Source organism: Nelumbo lutea, chromosome 3, assembly GCF_056320005.1.
Source record: "Nelumbo lutea isolate HS-2025 chromosome 3, American lotus-T2T, whole genome shotgun sequence".
In the NCBI taxonomy this organism is placed as follows: domain Eukaryota; kingdom Viridiplantae; phylum Streptophyta; class Magnoliopsida; order Proteales; family Nelumbonaceae; genus Nelumbo; species Nelumbo lutea.
The window spans coordinates 98123028-98137761 of NC_142686.1; the positions used below are offsets into that span (position 1 = coordinate 98123028).

Genomic DNA, 14734 nt, shown 5'->3' on the forward strand with positions numbered 1-14734 from the left:
CAGGATTGTTATTAGGAAATAAATGGCATAAAGCAAGAAACTTAATTTTTAATATTTTTTAAATCAAGTATTGAGGAGGATTCTATCTTGTTCTAATCCTTTTGAGGAAATAATTTCATGGGCGCCATTGTTGTTTTTGGAATTTCAGAGTAAATTTTAATAAATGTTGTTATTTTCCATTTATTGTCTCACTTGAGACAGCACACAGCAGGATGGATGGTTTATGGAAATCTGGGCGTTAAAGTTTAATTATGGAAATTAAGTGGGGAAGAGAAAGATTTTTGTGGGTATAATCACAAAAAATCTTGTTGGGAAACGGGATTAAGGAATAAACAAAGAGAACATGAGACAAAGGAATTGAGATTTTTGAGAGGATTAGATTAATGGAGAAACAAGAATTTAATTTTAATATTAGAGAGAGAGATGAAGTAACGGGAGAAGAGGAAGAAGGAAACCATGTTTGCATGAGAAGAAAAGGAAGAAAGCAACAGACAATAACGAGGTTTCTGTCCCCTGGTTTGGATGCCCACCTTTGTCCTTGTTGACTTGAAGGAAGTGATGATCGGTTTCTTGAAGTGATGGCGATCAGACAAAGCTTGGAAGCGAGGAAAAAAAATTAAGGAAATCGATGGTTATGGGTCGTGAGGAAAAGAAAATTAAGTGATGGAAGAAGAGAGACTGAAAGAGAAAGAAAGAGACCTCTTAACTTCTGCTGCTGCTGCTACTGCTGGTCTGATGAGGAAAGAAACTGAGCAGAGAATACAAGGAAGGAGAGATTGAAACTTCAGACAGGTGAACTGACAGAGGGTGCATGGGCTGAGTTATAAGTCAAAGTCTATGTTCAAAGTTGGAATTTGGAAGTCGAGAGAGTGAGAGGAAAAGTTGGTTTTGCTTGCGTTTCAAAGTTGATCATCAGAAGCAAGCAAAGTCTGTGTGGATCCAAGAGAAGAAAGTTCGTTGGCTCTGAGAACATATGGAGTGGAACCAGCAGTAATTCTTATTTGATGGTTGCTGATAGACTTGAAGCTCAAAATAACAGTCAGTCTGTTTAATTTCACTCTTCATATATAACCTTTGTTTTTTGGTATCTTTCTTCTTTCCAGCTATGCTACGAGGCTGTTTTGAGCTTTCATGGAGCAGAGACTCAGAGATCGATGAAATGCAGATATGGGGTCTTGGGGGGGTCACTTGAAAACGCCATTACAACTGGGTTCTAATTTTCTGCCAAGTGCAAAGAATGCCAAGAGTGAAGAAGAGAGTCAAATTTGCCCGCCAAGTGTTTGGTACAAAAGCGGACAGAGAATGTCAATGGCCGACTGTAGATGCTTAACAGCAGAGCTAGAAGGAAGTAGGAGGTTGGACAATAACACAGCAAGCATAGTTTCAGATCAACATGACGCAGTAGGACTGGTACGTTTCTCTATAAAAATTCATTCCAAAGCTCAAACAGACCATTAAAAACTATAATAACGGAGCTGTAACGGTAGTACGGCATATGATGAACTAATCTAATATATATTCTGTCACTCATCCATGGACTCAGATATTAAGCTATTATTGACATTTTAGCTATAAGTAAATCCATAGAGCTACTAGGTGGCCGTTATAACGGAAATTAATTCTCATGGCTAGTCCGTATAAAAGCTTCGATCCAAGCTGTGAAGACTGAACCCTCTCTCTCTCTCTCTCTCTATATATATATATATATATATATGATATTTGGTCTTTAGTGCGACATGATCAGGACCCATAGCTTATATATGAGGTGAAAGTGTTCAGAGGGGAGGCGATCCTTTTGTATTTTACTTAAAGGCTCTATTTGCTGGTTGCAAATAAGATAAAAGAAAAATGAATGATTGAAGAAATTTTCTATTTCGAGTGTCTGGTTACACTGAAATGGCCAAGGAAAAAAGTTGCAAAAAGATAGCATTCCTTCTAATTTTCCTCGAGTCATTTTTCCAAAGTTTGTCCTCTCTATTCAAATTAAATCTGACAAGACCCATATGTTTCTCCCATCTCACTTATTCCATTTTATTTTCCAAGGAATCAAACACAAGGAAAATTACGAAAATTATTCGTTTTTCCTGTTGTCTATCACTTTCCTACAAAACTTTAAGCTCGTCTTTACCCTTTTTAATATGCTAATCAAATTTAAATCCAATCAGTGCCCTCTATAGGAGGAATCCTTAGAAATGGAGAGAGAGAGAAGGTAAATGATCTCTCTCTCTCTCTCTCTCTCTCTCTCTCTCTCTCTATTCTAGAAATTTGCAGCATATTTGAAGAATATTGTCCCAGTAAAAGATAGCCATGAAAAGAAAGCATTCCTTTTTAAGGATTCTTCCCTTCTCTCATCTTTATCCCTGACAAGGAAAGATAATAAGCATCTATAGCTACTCCACTGATCCACTTCTCAAAGTAAGGTCATACCATCTTACTTTGAGAAGCATCAAACTGCTTGTTCACGACCAAACTATATATACCAGCAACGATAGGCAGACTGGTACAGTCATTTGCATACTTCTCTCTAAAGCAAACCAGTCGTTTTAGTAGGTAAAAAAGGTCTCATCTCTGTTACAAATTCCTCCATCTGGTCTAAAAGCTCCCTCAGCTGCGTAGGCCCGGCGCGTGCATGTCTGCTAGATAGAGTGGCTTGGCCAAGCAGGCCTCTTCTGGGGTGGTTACAACCAACTTAGACGTAAGAGCTTTCAGTCTTGGGAAGCTTTCTTTATGTAGGACCCTCTCCTTACAACCTTCATCTGTTTGGAATCTTTCACGGGCAAATAGTGTTGTGTCGGGTTATCCAGTCAATCTCTCTGAAACAAAAAGCTTCTAATCCGACCGTATATATAGGAAGGGACTGTGTCACAGCATTCTAGGGAAGAAGAATGGGCTCTTGTCACCTCAGGTTTCTGAGTTACGAAGAAGCTCGGTCGGTCTTGGGGAGGTCCTCTTGGGCCTGTAGTGTTCATCTTTCTTGTGCTTTTAGGGTAGGTTTTGAGGCTTCTTGGCAAGCAAATGAAGCTTGGCTTTCTCCGGTGAGGTCTGAAAGATCTGCTCACACCTTTTGAGGAGAGAAAGAATGCAATAAGAGAGATTCATTTTTATGCATGGAAGTAATTAATAGTACTGTGTAATGGTTCTCTCTAATCATTTTTTTTAATGAAGGTAATTAACACTGTTGTTCTACACTGTTGTTCTCATGTTGGACTTGAGTTAACTCACTTGATGAAAAGCACCACTAAACATATTTTATGGCAAGTGGGTTTTCCTTTTCTCCTTTCTTTTACTCGTGATCTGATAATTCCTGTGCTTGGTTACATATGACCTAGCTACAAGTATTAGGGTTAACGTAAGCTTTACTATAATATATTCCCGTTCTTGTTTTACGTCTTGTTGAAGTCTGTTATTGTTCTTATCAGAACAAGGGGAACGTGGAGCCACTCTAGTATTTATATTCAAATGCTGCAATGATCTCTCATTGCTTTTGGCCATAATCTTCAGATTTGGATATAAAGACACACTAGCCACATAAATCTTATGGCTAGCTATCTTAAAAGTCGTGAGAAATAGTAGATCTCTCTTTTCTATGACATTAATATAAATCTGTAGAAATCAAGGTCTAGTACTTGAATGAAAACACAAGGTGATATCTCATGCCTCCTTTGAATTTCAACATCTTGGATTTGATTTTTTTTTCCTTTTCCATTGTATCATACTGAATATATATGGCTATATATACTAAACCTACTTCTTTACTCTCTCCATATGCATCACAATATATGCAGACACACAACACACACATACAGATGCATAAGAGATTGAACTGACTCTTCATGCATTCAAAGAAACTGAATTTGAAATAAAAATCAATTGTGGTCAAAGACATTTAAAAGTTTCCATATGGTCTACTTAGCAAAGTTCACTACAACTGATAAAACGATCAAAAGACCTTAATAAAGAATTAAAAGTTCAATATGTATTAATTAAGTAATAACAATGTTCCTATTTGCAGTATAATAGTAATAACTAACTCTCACCCTATATATTGCCTCTTTCATTATAAACTGAAACATGTGGAGATGGCCAATGTCCCTATTACACCCTCCTATCAGTAATTCTATAAATCATATGAGCTTTGCTTCTCCTAGAGTTTCTTCTTAGTTTAGATCTCCTTTTAACAAAATAATTTCAAATGGAAGACTTTATGTATGGAATTCTTAAGAAATACTATTATATGTTGATCTAAATGGAGGAAAGAATGACTTTATTTTTACATTAATGCGACTCCCCACTACATTGAAAATCCAACTATTAGGTGTTGGCTATAGTTTCAGCTAATTGTGGGTGCATGCAAAGTGGAGAAAAATGTTCTAGAACAGAGGACTTACCTGCAATAAATTGAAGTAAAGCAGAGAGTAAAAAATAGAGCAAGAGAAGGGCTGAAAATCTTCTTCATACATATTTTGGTTGAAGATAGCTTTTTGAGCAAGCCAAATGGAAGCTTCTTCTGTACACTTTTACAACCCAGGTTTACAAAAAGTAGAAAGGGCCCAACTAAAGTTACCTTTTACATGCTGTAGAAAAAGACAAAATAAAAATAAAATATTTAACTTTCTAGCACATTAACTCTAACACCAACCTAGTGATAACATTCAACAATCCAATCCTTTACTTTGCAGCTAGGGTTGTATATCCTATCTCTTTTTGATATTTTAATAAACAACTTGTAGTCCTCTTGAAAAAACATTCAACAACCGAGTCTGCTTCTCATTTTGAAGAACATAAACCATCAAGAGTTATTCTTGATTGGCATTAAACTCTTGATAGGTGTAAGCTCCTTAGATTTTGCAATTGTGGTCAATTCCTATGATCTAATTAGAAATAAGTGAGGAAACTAAGAAGTGGCCAGACCCTTGGAGAGACTGCACTACTTACCCTTTAGCGAGGGATAAAACCGTCATAGTTCAAGTCACCATAAGCCAGTAATTTGAAACCTAGAAGAGAGAGAGAAGGTAGAGAAAGTTTGAGAGGGAGAGAGTCCCCCGAATGTTGGTGATGGCAGCTATTTATGCTTTTCTATTTGTTCATGTAGCTCTAGAAACTTCCATGCCATGTCATCCAAAGTAGCCAGTTGTTGACCGCTAGCTTATTTTTAAAATGCCACAATTTTCTCTAATTACTGCTCAATAAACCAGGTTGGTTGTTGGGCTGGGTTGGCTCGGCCTTTGAGCCCATGTGGGTTAAACTGGGTCTATGGCGACCTGAATATCTATGCTCTTACAACTAGGATTGTGATCAATAGGTCAGGTTTAGGGGTGAGCATAGTTTGGTTCAGTTTGATTCCATGGCAAAACCTGTATCTACCCTATAGGGGTCGGTTCTAGGCTTTTGGAATTGGAACCAAATTTGTGAAGGTCGGTTCTAGTCTTGATGGTTCCGGGGTCAATTCTAGGTTATACACACGGAACTTGTTCTTTCTTTACTCTCCCCCTTCAAAAAAAATGAAAAATGTCCTTTAAAAACTTGATTTTCAATAATGATAGTACATACCTTAATACTTATATTACCTTTATTGATTAAATTAAGTAACTTAATATGTAGATTATCATAATATATTAACATATGGTTAAAAATTTGTCATTATAATTTAAATTTTGCAAATATTACCTTTTACATTATTTATTATACAAATTGGAATATTAAAATGACAACAAATAATCAAATTACTTAAGTAACTAAATGGTCAAGTGAGACCATGGCTTTTGTAGCCATGAGTGCTTGGGTTCAATTCTTCACATTCTTAAAAATATTTTGGGATTTATTTCAAGAAAAGTTCGGTTCCACCAAGGCCAATTCACCAGGTCAATTCAGGCAAGGTAAACCCATAGACCCTAGAACCGCCTTGAGTGGGGGTTGGTTCCAAGAATTTGGAACCAAACCCTACCCTATAACGGATTGAGTAGGGTTGGTTCAAGGCCGGTTTGATGTCGGTTCCATTCTGTTCCAAGTAGAACCTACCCATTTGCTCACCCCTAGTTAAGTCTACACAATGGGCCAAAACCAACTGAACCAATTAAAACAGTTCTAGTTTCATGACTTTGTCATGATTAAAAGTTGGGTTGGTTATCTATCTATCTATCTATCTATCCATATATATATATATATATATATAAATAATTTAGTAGTTTCCTTATTTTTATTAAAGTTATATTATCAAAATTCAAATTTTAAGTTACCATTTAAATAAACAAATATAATTTTCAGTATAGGTCTATCAGATATGGGCCTGATAGACCTGACTATTAACTAGAACGATTCTGAGTTTATGATTTTGTCCTGATTAATAATTGGTTTTGTGACTGGTTCTACCTAGACTCAACCCAGACCTAACCTGTTGACAGCCCTACTTACAAACGGTCATGCATCTCATCCTTAATTCCATTTGCAGACCGATTAACTCAAATTGATCATTCTTTGCCCTATTTAAATGAATTTATTCCATGAATCAATAACGAAAAGTTTGTGGATCAATGACACAAAATAATCATCATATAAGTAACTTTTGATAATGATTCAAAAGACAAAAAAAATACTATATCATTGTATTAGTACTTTATTAAGCTTTAGCTTCCATGAGTGGAGTTACATAGAACAATATAATTAAAACGCCATGACCTCATGTTGGTTTATAAGTTACATCCGAGTCTGATATGATTATTCAGAAGCAAATCTGAAATTCAATTGGATCTACGAGTCTTGGATTAGATTTTTGGATTTAATCTAAGTCTGATTTTCCATATTTCAAATAAGGGGAATACTAGTAAATTATAAGTAATTTAGCAACTCTTTTGTACCTTTTCTTCTTTTTTACCCAAAAAAAGAGAAAAATAACCACTCTTTAATTTACATATACAAATTTATGAAGTATGAAATAGTGGATTCGTCATTATCCAACCATATGGGGTTGCCACATAAATCCTGTTCCTCCATTCCATTCTACTCAGTGAGTACATATATATTTATTTATAAAATTTATACAAAGATATCATGTTAATCAGACTCGGAGGTTAACCAGATAGAATGGGGTCAGTTTCACATTCAATCAGACTATTAAATGGATGCATTGTTTTTTAATCTGAAATTGATCCCATTTATGTAAATAAATCATTTGAATAAGAAATAATCGGATGAATCTCAACCTTTAAGATGGACTCCATTGACAGCCCTAACCACTCCCCTTTTTCACCTAAAAACTCAACTACCTAGCCTTCAAAAAGATGCTGATCCTTTATGATGGCTTCCCATTCTCTAAAATAATTATGTTTTCTCTGTTTCTACGCCAGTAGGCAATCTTGTCCTTCTAAACCTATTATAATCACGTCATTAGAGAAAAAAAGTAGATAAAGAGCTTACATAGTTAGAAAACTCTGTATTAAAAATAAATGTAGAAAAAAAAAGGTTCCACTATGATATCTGAAAATTTTCTGACCAATCAACCGGAATCATAAATGCAGTAGCCAATCAGGTGTTATTTATCAAAATTCATGGATGGGTTTTGATCGGTGAGAACTTTCCCATACCATATCTTTTCCGTATCATAGATTTTCCCAGAAAAAAAAAGAGAAATTGACCCTAGGTTACCAAGAAAAAAAAGGAATAAAATAAACTCATGCAAATTGTTAACCTAAGCATTAAAAGTTCTAAAAGGAATTAAAAACCCTAAGTGGTAATTATATTATCTGATAATTAAAATTCTTGTAATGGTTTTTGTAATATCTTCTAATTGTAGGAAAATTAAAATGCAAAACCTAGCTCAATATCTTAGTAATATATTTGAGATATTCATCTAAACTAAACAAAACTTGTAAACATAACTAAAATATACAAAAGATGATAACAATTTAACTAACCATTTGCCAAAATTTTGACATATATACAAATGTTGTAATCAGAAAAGGAAAAAATGAAAAACAATGGTTTGAAATCTAGAGAAGTTATTCTTACAAGAATTTTTCTGCTTGGAGAATGGCCATCCTTGAATTTTAGCTCAAGAAATAATGCTACAGATTTCCTTGACATGATCACATAAGTTTGATACCATGGAGCAACAATGCTCCACTCATGTCTCATTTCTGCACTCCATATATATAGTTCAATAGCCTAGATTATTTCAAGGAAAAAATGTATTTAGATAATAAGAGTCAATTCAATCTCTGTGTTCCCAAGGAGAAAAAGTACTCCAAATTAGTAATTCAGCGCATGCAATAAGCACAGGTTGATATTACCAAGCAAAATAGAAGATGTGGTTGGAGAGATATAGAACTAGTTGCTTAGAGAACATCAATAATGATTCTTGAATTGACCTAAACATCTCTATTTTCTTCATCTATTAATTAGGTTGAAACAATTTAGAGTTAATAAACAATGAGAATTAATTTGGAAGAATTTCTACAAATTCGATATATCTTATATATCCTTATAAAAGGTGAAAATTTGATATTTTCCTAAGCCAATAGGTAGCTATTCTTGGTCACTTGATTAATTGAACCTTTGCTATGGCTGTCTTTGGATAACTGGATATAATTGGATTTGTTTTTTCATTAAATTTCATTCTCAGTCCATTCCACAAAAGTGAACTGACTACCACCACCCACCCACCAAAAAATACCACTTGATCTAGTTGCTTTTAGTAAACTACTTCAATTATATATAAGCATGCATGTCATCCTAGACATCTTATTGGAGAAAACAAAAGAAAAATCCTCTACTAACATTGTATTTAGGTCAACAGCAAGTGGTAGTTCCAATTTTTTAACACATGAACTTGAAAAAGTTGTAGAACAAGAATAGTGGAAACTAGTTTACATATATCATCCCATGTAAGCTGTAATAAGACCTTATACCCAGAGCCATATTAAATTCTTCTTTTGAAGACAAATGAGAGAGCATCATGGCTCAATTTGGGCCATCATCTCAACCTAACATATGGAGAGAGAGAGAGAGAGAGAGAGAGAGAGAGACCAATTACAGTCAAGAGTTACATGGAATGGGGATTATTTCCTTGTTAATGCCATAACTCATCATGTATTAGTGCCCCTCCACATGTTATAGAATTAATTTGTTTCCAAAATAGTTAAATAAAGTTCAACCAATGGAGGACTTAGGACAATCTTAATCCAGCTAGGAGCTCCATCATTCACAACATTAATTCTTAGAGGGAGTTCGTGCAGATTTATCCCTTTTAATAAAAAAAATGTCCACTTTGAACATCAAGTAGTGAACAACTACTTACCACTCTACTGTACATTGTGCCCAGAGAATGTCTTCAAAGGATTCAGTATTCAAGGGCATATAGTTCTATTTTATCAAGTGTTCGTTTCCCCATGAATGACTGTCTCTATTGAAATTTTGCAATGATTTGAGAGAGTGTGATGAACAGTATATTTACACCTGTTTTGCTATCAAGATAAATCTTTCCAATGAAGCATTTATTGGGATTTGGGATTGTAGGATACTACAGAAACAAATAGATTCTCAAGCTCAAAAGCTTGCATTTAATATTGCCAAGACTGCTTCCCTGATTCATGCCACTGTTGACAAGTACATTAGAACTATTTGTAAGAAGGACTGAAGAGGTTTCCCATTCAAAATTTAATTTCTTTTGGTTAGACACTTGGCAAAATCCCCTCAACTTTTGGATGGTTTCCATAGTATTCCCATATTCCAACTCCCAACAGCAAAAGTTGTGTTTGAGAGACAAGATGTTATTGTGCTTTATGTAAAGACCAACGAGGGAGAAAATCTTTTTTTTTTCTTTTTGCTAGACAAGAGAACTATGGTTCTTCATGATTACTGGAGAAAGAGAAGAGGTTGTGTAGTCTTCTTACTGGTTGATCTAATTCTAGCTATCAATGATCTAATCCTCCACGTTTAACCTTCAAAATAAACCCTAAAAAATTAAGAAAAAAAAAGTTGGTGTAATAGTAAAGGGTTACACATCTTGTTAATTTCCAGAAGATCCGGACTCCCCCATGCATTAAGGGGTCGGACACAGGCATTACTTGAAAACCCTAGCCATTGAAAGGCATAGGCGTAGCTATTCTTTGAGTCTATCGACGAAAGGGAGATAAGTAAAGACATGACAAAAAGTTGGTACTAAACTATGACGTTATTCTTGAATATTCTTCAAAGTGCTTGAGAGGAGGTATGGCTTTACCACTAGATTAGGCCCTAGGAAATCAAGCAACTATCTCTATCTATCTCAAAAAATTAAAAGAAAAAAAAAAAACTCTATCTCTATATATAGAATCTTTACCATGCCGTATTAGGTAGATTTCTTTCACTACAAAAGATAAATTAACTGAAAAATAAATTTTAGATATGCCACAGTGATCTTGGCCATCTCCACATGTTGGAGATGATTTCCTAATTTCATGGTATCTTACAAACCGTATGATATGATCAAGTTAACAACATTTTTAGAAGATGCTAAAGTGTAAATGGAAAAGTTGTTAATTTTCCTCCAAAAGAAGATATTTCATCAAGCTAAGAGTTAGATTTAGACTTTTAATTATTTCCTAAACTTGACTATCCTTTCATTTTCTTTGTTGCCTAACTGATATCAACTCATCAAGTTTCACTGGTCCAAATTCTAACATGGTCCCCCTTTTTAGTCATTCCAATTTCCAGCCTTTTGTATTAATCTTAGAAGTAGTTATCAGCCGCCTAGTCAATACCTTTTGATTAATTTCTTCCTCTTCTTGACTACTCTCAAAGATAATTAATGCCCAGAGGCAAAAACAATATGCTTTGATGAGGTACAGGTGCTCCAAGACCTTAGTCTTCAAATTAACCCCAGATTTTGTTAGGTGTTTGGTGCTGAAATGAGATGTAATCCTGTAATCCTTCTATGATGTATAGTTGAATAAATTTGCTTAAGAAGCTTCAAAAAAAAAAAAAAAGAAGATAATTAAAGCCCATTCCAAACTTTGCTCTGAACATCAAACTCAAGCTCGGACTGTGTTAACTGCCAAGCTGAGATGATACTCTTGTTTCTGGGGGCCTATCGTTTGGGTCAATTAATGCATCCCTCTGAACCAATTCTCAATTGCTCAGGCGGGTGTGCCATCGACTTGGGGCCCTCTCTTGGAAGGCAAAGAATGAAGTTCTAAACAGGTTATTTAGGCATTATTATGGGATTATCTAGAAAAATAACCATAAAAAAGCATTATTTCTCTAAACAGCCTATTCTATGTATATAAATCACATGGGTAAATGAGCCAATTTTGACCGTCTATAGGAGATAGAGACCCTTGGCTATGTTTGATTTGATAGAAAATAAGATAGACACAGAAAGTTGAGGAAAGTTCTCAAGAAATTTTATGATATTCCTTACGAAATTACCCTCAAAAATGTTTTTCCCTCTTCTATTTTTCTCGAGGGGGGAAGAATCTAAAATTAGTAAATTACCCTCAAACTCCACCTCCACCGTTTAGGCCTCAAAAAAAAAAAGAAAAAAGAAAAGAAAACCTTCTCCATTTAGGGGTTGCATGCACGCTAATTGTACTCTTGGCATTGTCTTACAAGTTACAATTTTTCTGGGACCTTTCCCGAGGATATTATTATATATCCACCGTTCACTGAAAGCTTCAAAAGAAAGAAAGTCCCCACCCAAAAGGAATAAAACCCTTAATTTAGCCACGTGGCAAAAGGTTTAGGGCTTTGATTAAAAAGCCTCCAAGCCTCGAAGCCCCCCACCCTCCCCACCCCCGTCCCCACTAGGAAAAGAAGGACGTACGTCTGCCAAGTGTAAGATTTGTTCCCAAGGTTGTCAAGATCTCTTCCCCAAACCCCCTTGTCTTTTCTCTTGGGAAAGCTTCTCTCCCCCATGATAGTGCCAACTGCCCACTGCAGCTACCCACATAGGAAAATGTATAGCCAGTGCCATCTGCACTGTTTTTATTTTGATTGTAAAAGACGTCAGTGTACTTTACTTTTATCATTGTCCCTTCTCCCTGTAAAAGAAGAAAGCAATATAACAACGATCTACTGGTTAACATTATTCAGTTTCACATAGCATGAATTTGCATGTTCTAGCTCTACTTTTTATTCGGCTTTGAAGTTTGAACCTTATTTACCTCTCTCTCTCTCTCTCTCTCTCTCATGGGTTAATGGGTTTTTTTCCGACAGTCTGACGTAATATCTTGCGAAGGATAAAGACCATAGAGTTAAAAGGAGAAGAGCTGTGGGAGATACAGAAATCTCCGAGAAAAGAAGAGATGTAGTGGCTAAATGGTTGTTGACGGTGTCTCCGTCTCCGATGATTCTCTTTTGCCTTTCTTTTTTGTGAACTGAGGCTTCTTGAACTGTCTGTCCATCGATTTCTCTTCTGGTCTGCAACTCTGGGTTCTCGATCTTAACTATCAAGTTGAACGCTGTAATGTCTTATTTCATTCAAATGATACATGACTGTTGAGTATAAGATCGATGAACAATATCAATCTTGTGATTTGAGTTGTTCTTGATTGAAACAGAAAGAGATCCTTAATAGAACTCATGAGGAATGAGCAAAATATATGAAGCGTCCCCAACTCAATTCCATGTTTGTTCCCTGGTTCACATACTTGTTATATCACAGATGGGTTCACACTCATCGTATGACAGATGCTTTAGAACTGTGATCTGGATCAACGTCGATCTGCCCGAGAGTCGATAAATTCTATATATGTCTCATGTGGTACGCTGGAAGACATGTCCAAACCTCTGAAAATATCTGTCTAGTACGATGTGGCACAACAAGTTAATTATTCCTGAACTGTTGAGGGAGGATTATGGCAGATTTTAATGGCTATTCGGGTGGGAGCCTCCTAATTCGGCGGGATAGATAATCTTAACTTGAGTAGAAATTCGACCAGGATTATTTTTCTTGTTTTATTTGCATGGAACCAAAAGGAAATGTCGATAATTAATATATCAGCAGGTTCATACAATATATGGAAACCATCTTCAAAATTCTGGAGAAGCCAGAAGCCATAAGATCAACCATGATTAATATGCAAAACAAGAGTAAAATAATTAGCGATCGAATTAACTAATTATTCAATGAAATGTGCCCACAGAGAAGATGAAGATGTTGAGGTAAAATGAACAGAAATAATTAATAAATTAATTAAGTTGAAAATAAAAAGAGGAAAATGTTGAAACAAAACCTAGAAAAAAAAAACTTTTCAAAAGTATTACAAAGAAAAACCGATGAATTAATTAAGATGTCAAAGGCCAAAAGGAAGGCCTGAATGTAAGGTACGTAGGTTCAGTTATTAAAAAAAAAACAGATAATTAAATCTCTAATATGGGGAAAAGTATTAACATATTTTGGAAATTTGAACCAACCATTGGGCATTGATAGTACCCATATCGTAGATTATCTAGGCCAGATATCAGCATGTCAAAAGGAAAAATCGCCATTTAATACTCTTGAACAGAAGAATTATATCAATCAAGAGAAGCTAAACTATTTGGGCTATGTTTTTCTCCCCTGAAAAAAAAAGTCACAAAATGCCATATCTTTGTTATGTATAGTGATGCTGCTTGTTCGATGTAGTTAACTAGGCAGAGCAATTAAAGAATGGTGTTGGTTTGAGCAGAATAATGGTATGGAAGTATAAAGTTTGATCCCTTATCTTGAGTGGAAGGTACCTTTTTATAGTTGAAGATCTGTATTTTGGTTGGATGAGGCTTGCAGGGTTGTCGAGATGAGGTTGCCTGTCGAGGTCTTCGGGATAGGGCTCAATCCTCAACAAAGTCCTCATCTGTATGACATTTTCCTGTTTTGCTCGCACTTATCCACATGACATGGTGCCGATGTAGTCAAAGTGATAAGGCGGGCCGTGGAGGTGATGTGATGCTGATGTGACCGAGGTGATAAAACGGCCACAAGGTGCCTTATGGCATCCGGAGCCAACTCAACCATAAACCGAACATATAGTAATAGTTTCCTCTCAATATGTGAAGTAAATAGCATCTCATATGTTTACACTACTTTTTCCAATAAATTAATTTATTAAGTTGTTTCATAAAAATTAAAAAAAGAGATAAGAGAAGTATGCGCTAGTTTCTCAATCTATTCAGAAAGGAGTATTCTGGTCTCATTACTTCCAATATAAAACTGCATTGTTAGTATCCTTTCATAGAGGTCTCTAAGGAAACACGTCCAAATGGTTTACCTTACCTTTCCTTATTTGATGAAATTCCTATTAAATCTGGGTTTTATGACAATTTTCACAAGGTTAAGTCCATGTGATTTTATTCTATATTTTGTTATATACATCATCTCCATTTACATGAAAACATATTGATGTTATAAGGACTATAGCTAGAATATTTGGGTCTGATTATATTCTACAGAGAAAAATTGCAGCCTGAGGGAATAAAAAACAATGTCAAAATCAAACTGTTGAAATCATGAATATCCTGATTTTTTATAAGGTGATCAATCAGGAGGTGTTCATCAAAATTCACGGGGTGATTTTTCCCATACCATATTGGTCAAAGCTACTCCCCTGGGGTAAAATGGTTGAAATCAAACTCCCAAGGTCCAGATTTTTTATGCTTGCAGAAGACATCAGCCATATATGATTCTGACTAATGACTATATATAGAACTAGGATATAAATATGGCAGAGTTAACTTAGGTCTTTCTTTTACTCTTTTTGGTAGAAGCATGTTCAATAAGTAA

General features: G+C 35.3%; 1 long non-coding RNA gene across 1 annotated transcript; it reads left to right on the forward strand.

The window, feature by feature from the left end:
* Window positions 1-160: 160 nt before the first annotated feature.
* LOC148867085 (uncharacterized) lies at window positions 161-12481 on the forward strand. The gene is made up of 2 exons (XR_016108908.1): window positions 161-1410; window positions 12190-12481. It is a non-coding gene; the product is annotated as an uncharacterized LOC148867085 (long non-coding RNA).
* The last annotated feature ends 2253 nt before the right edge of the window (window positions 12482-14734 follow it).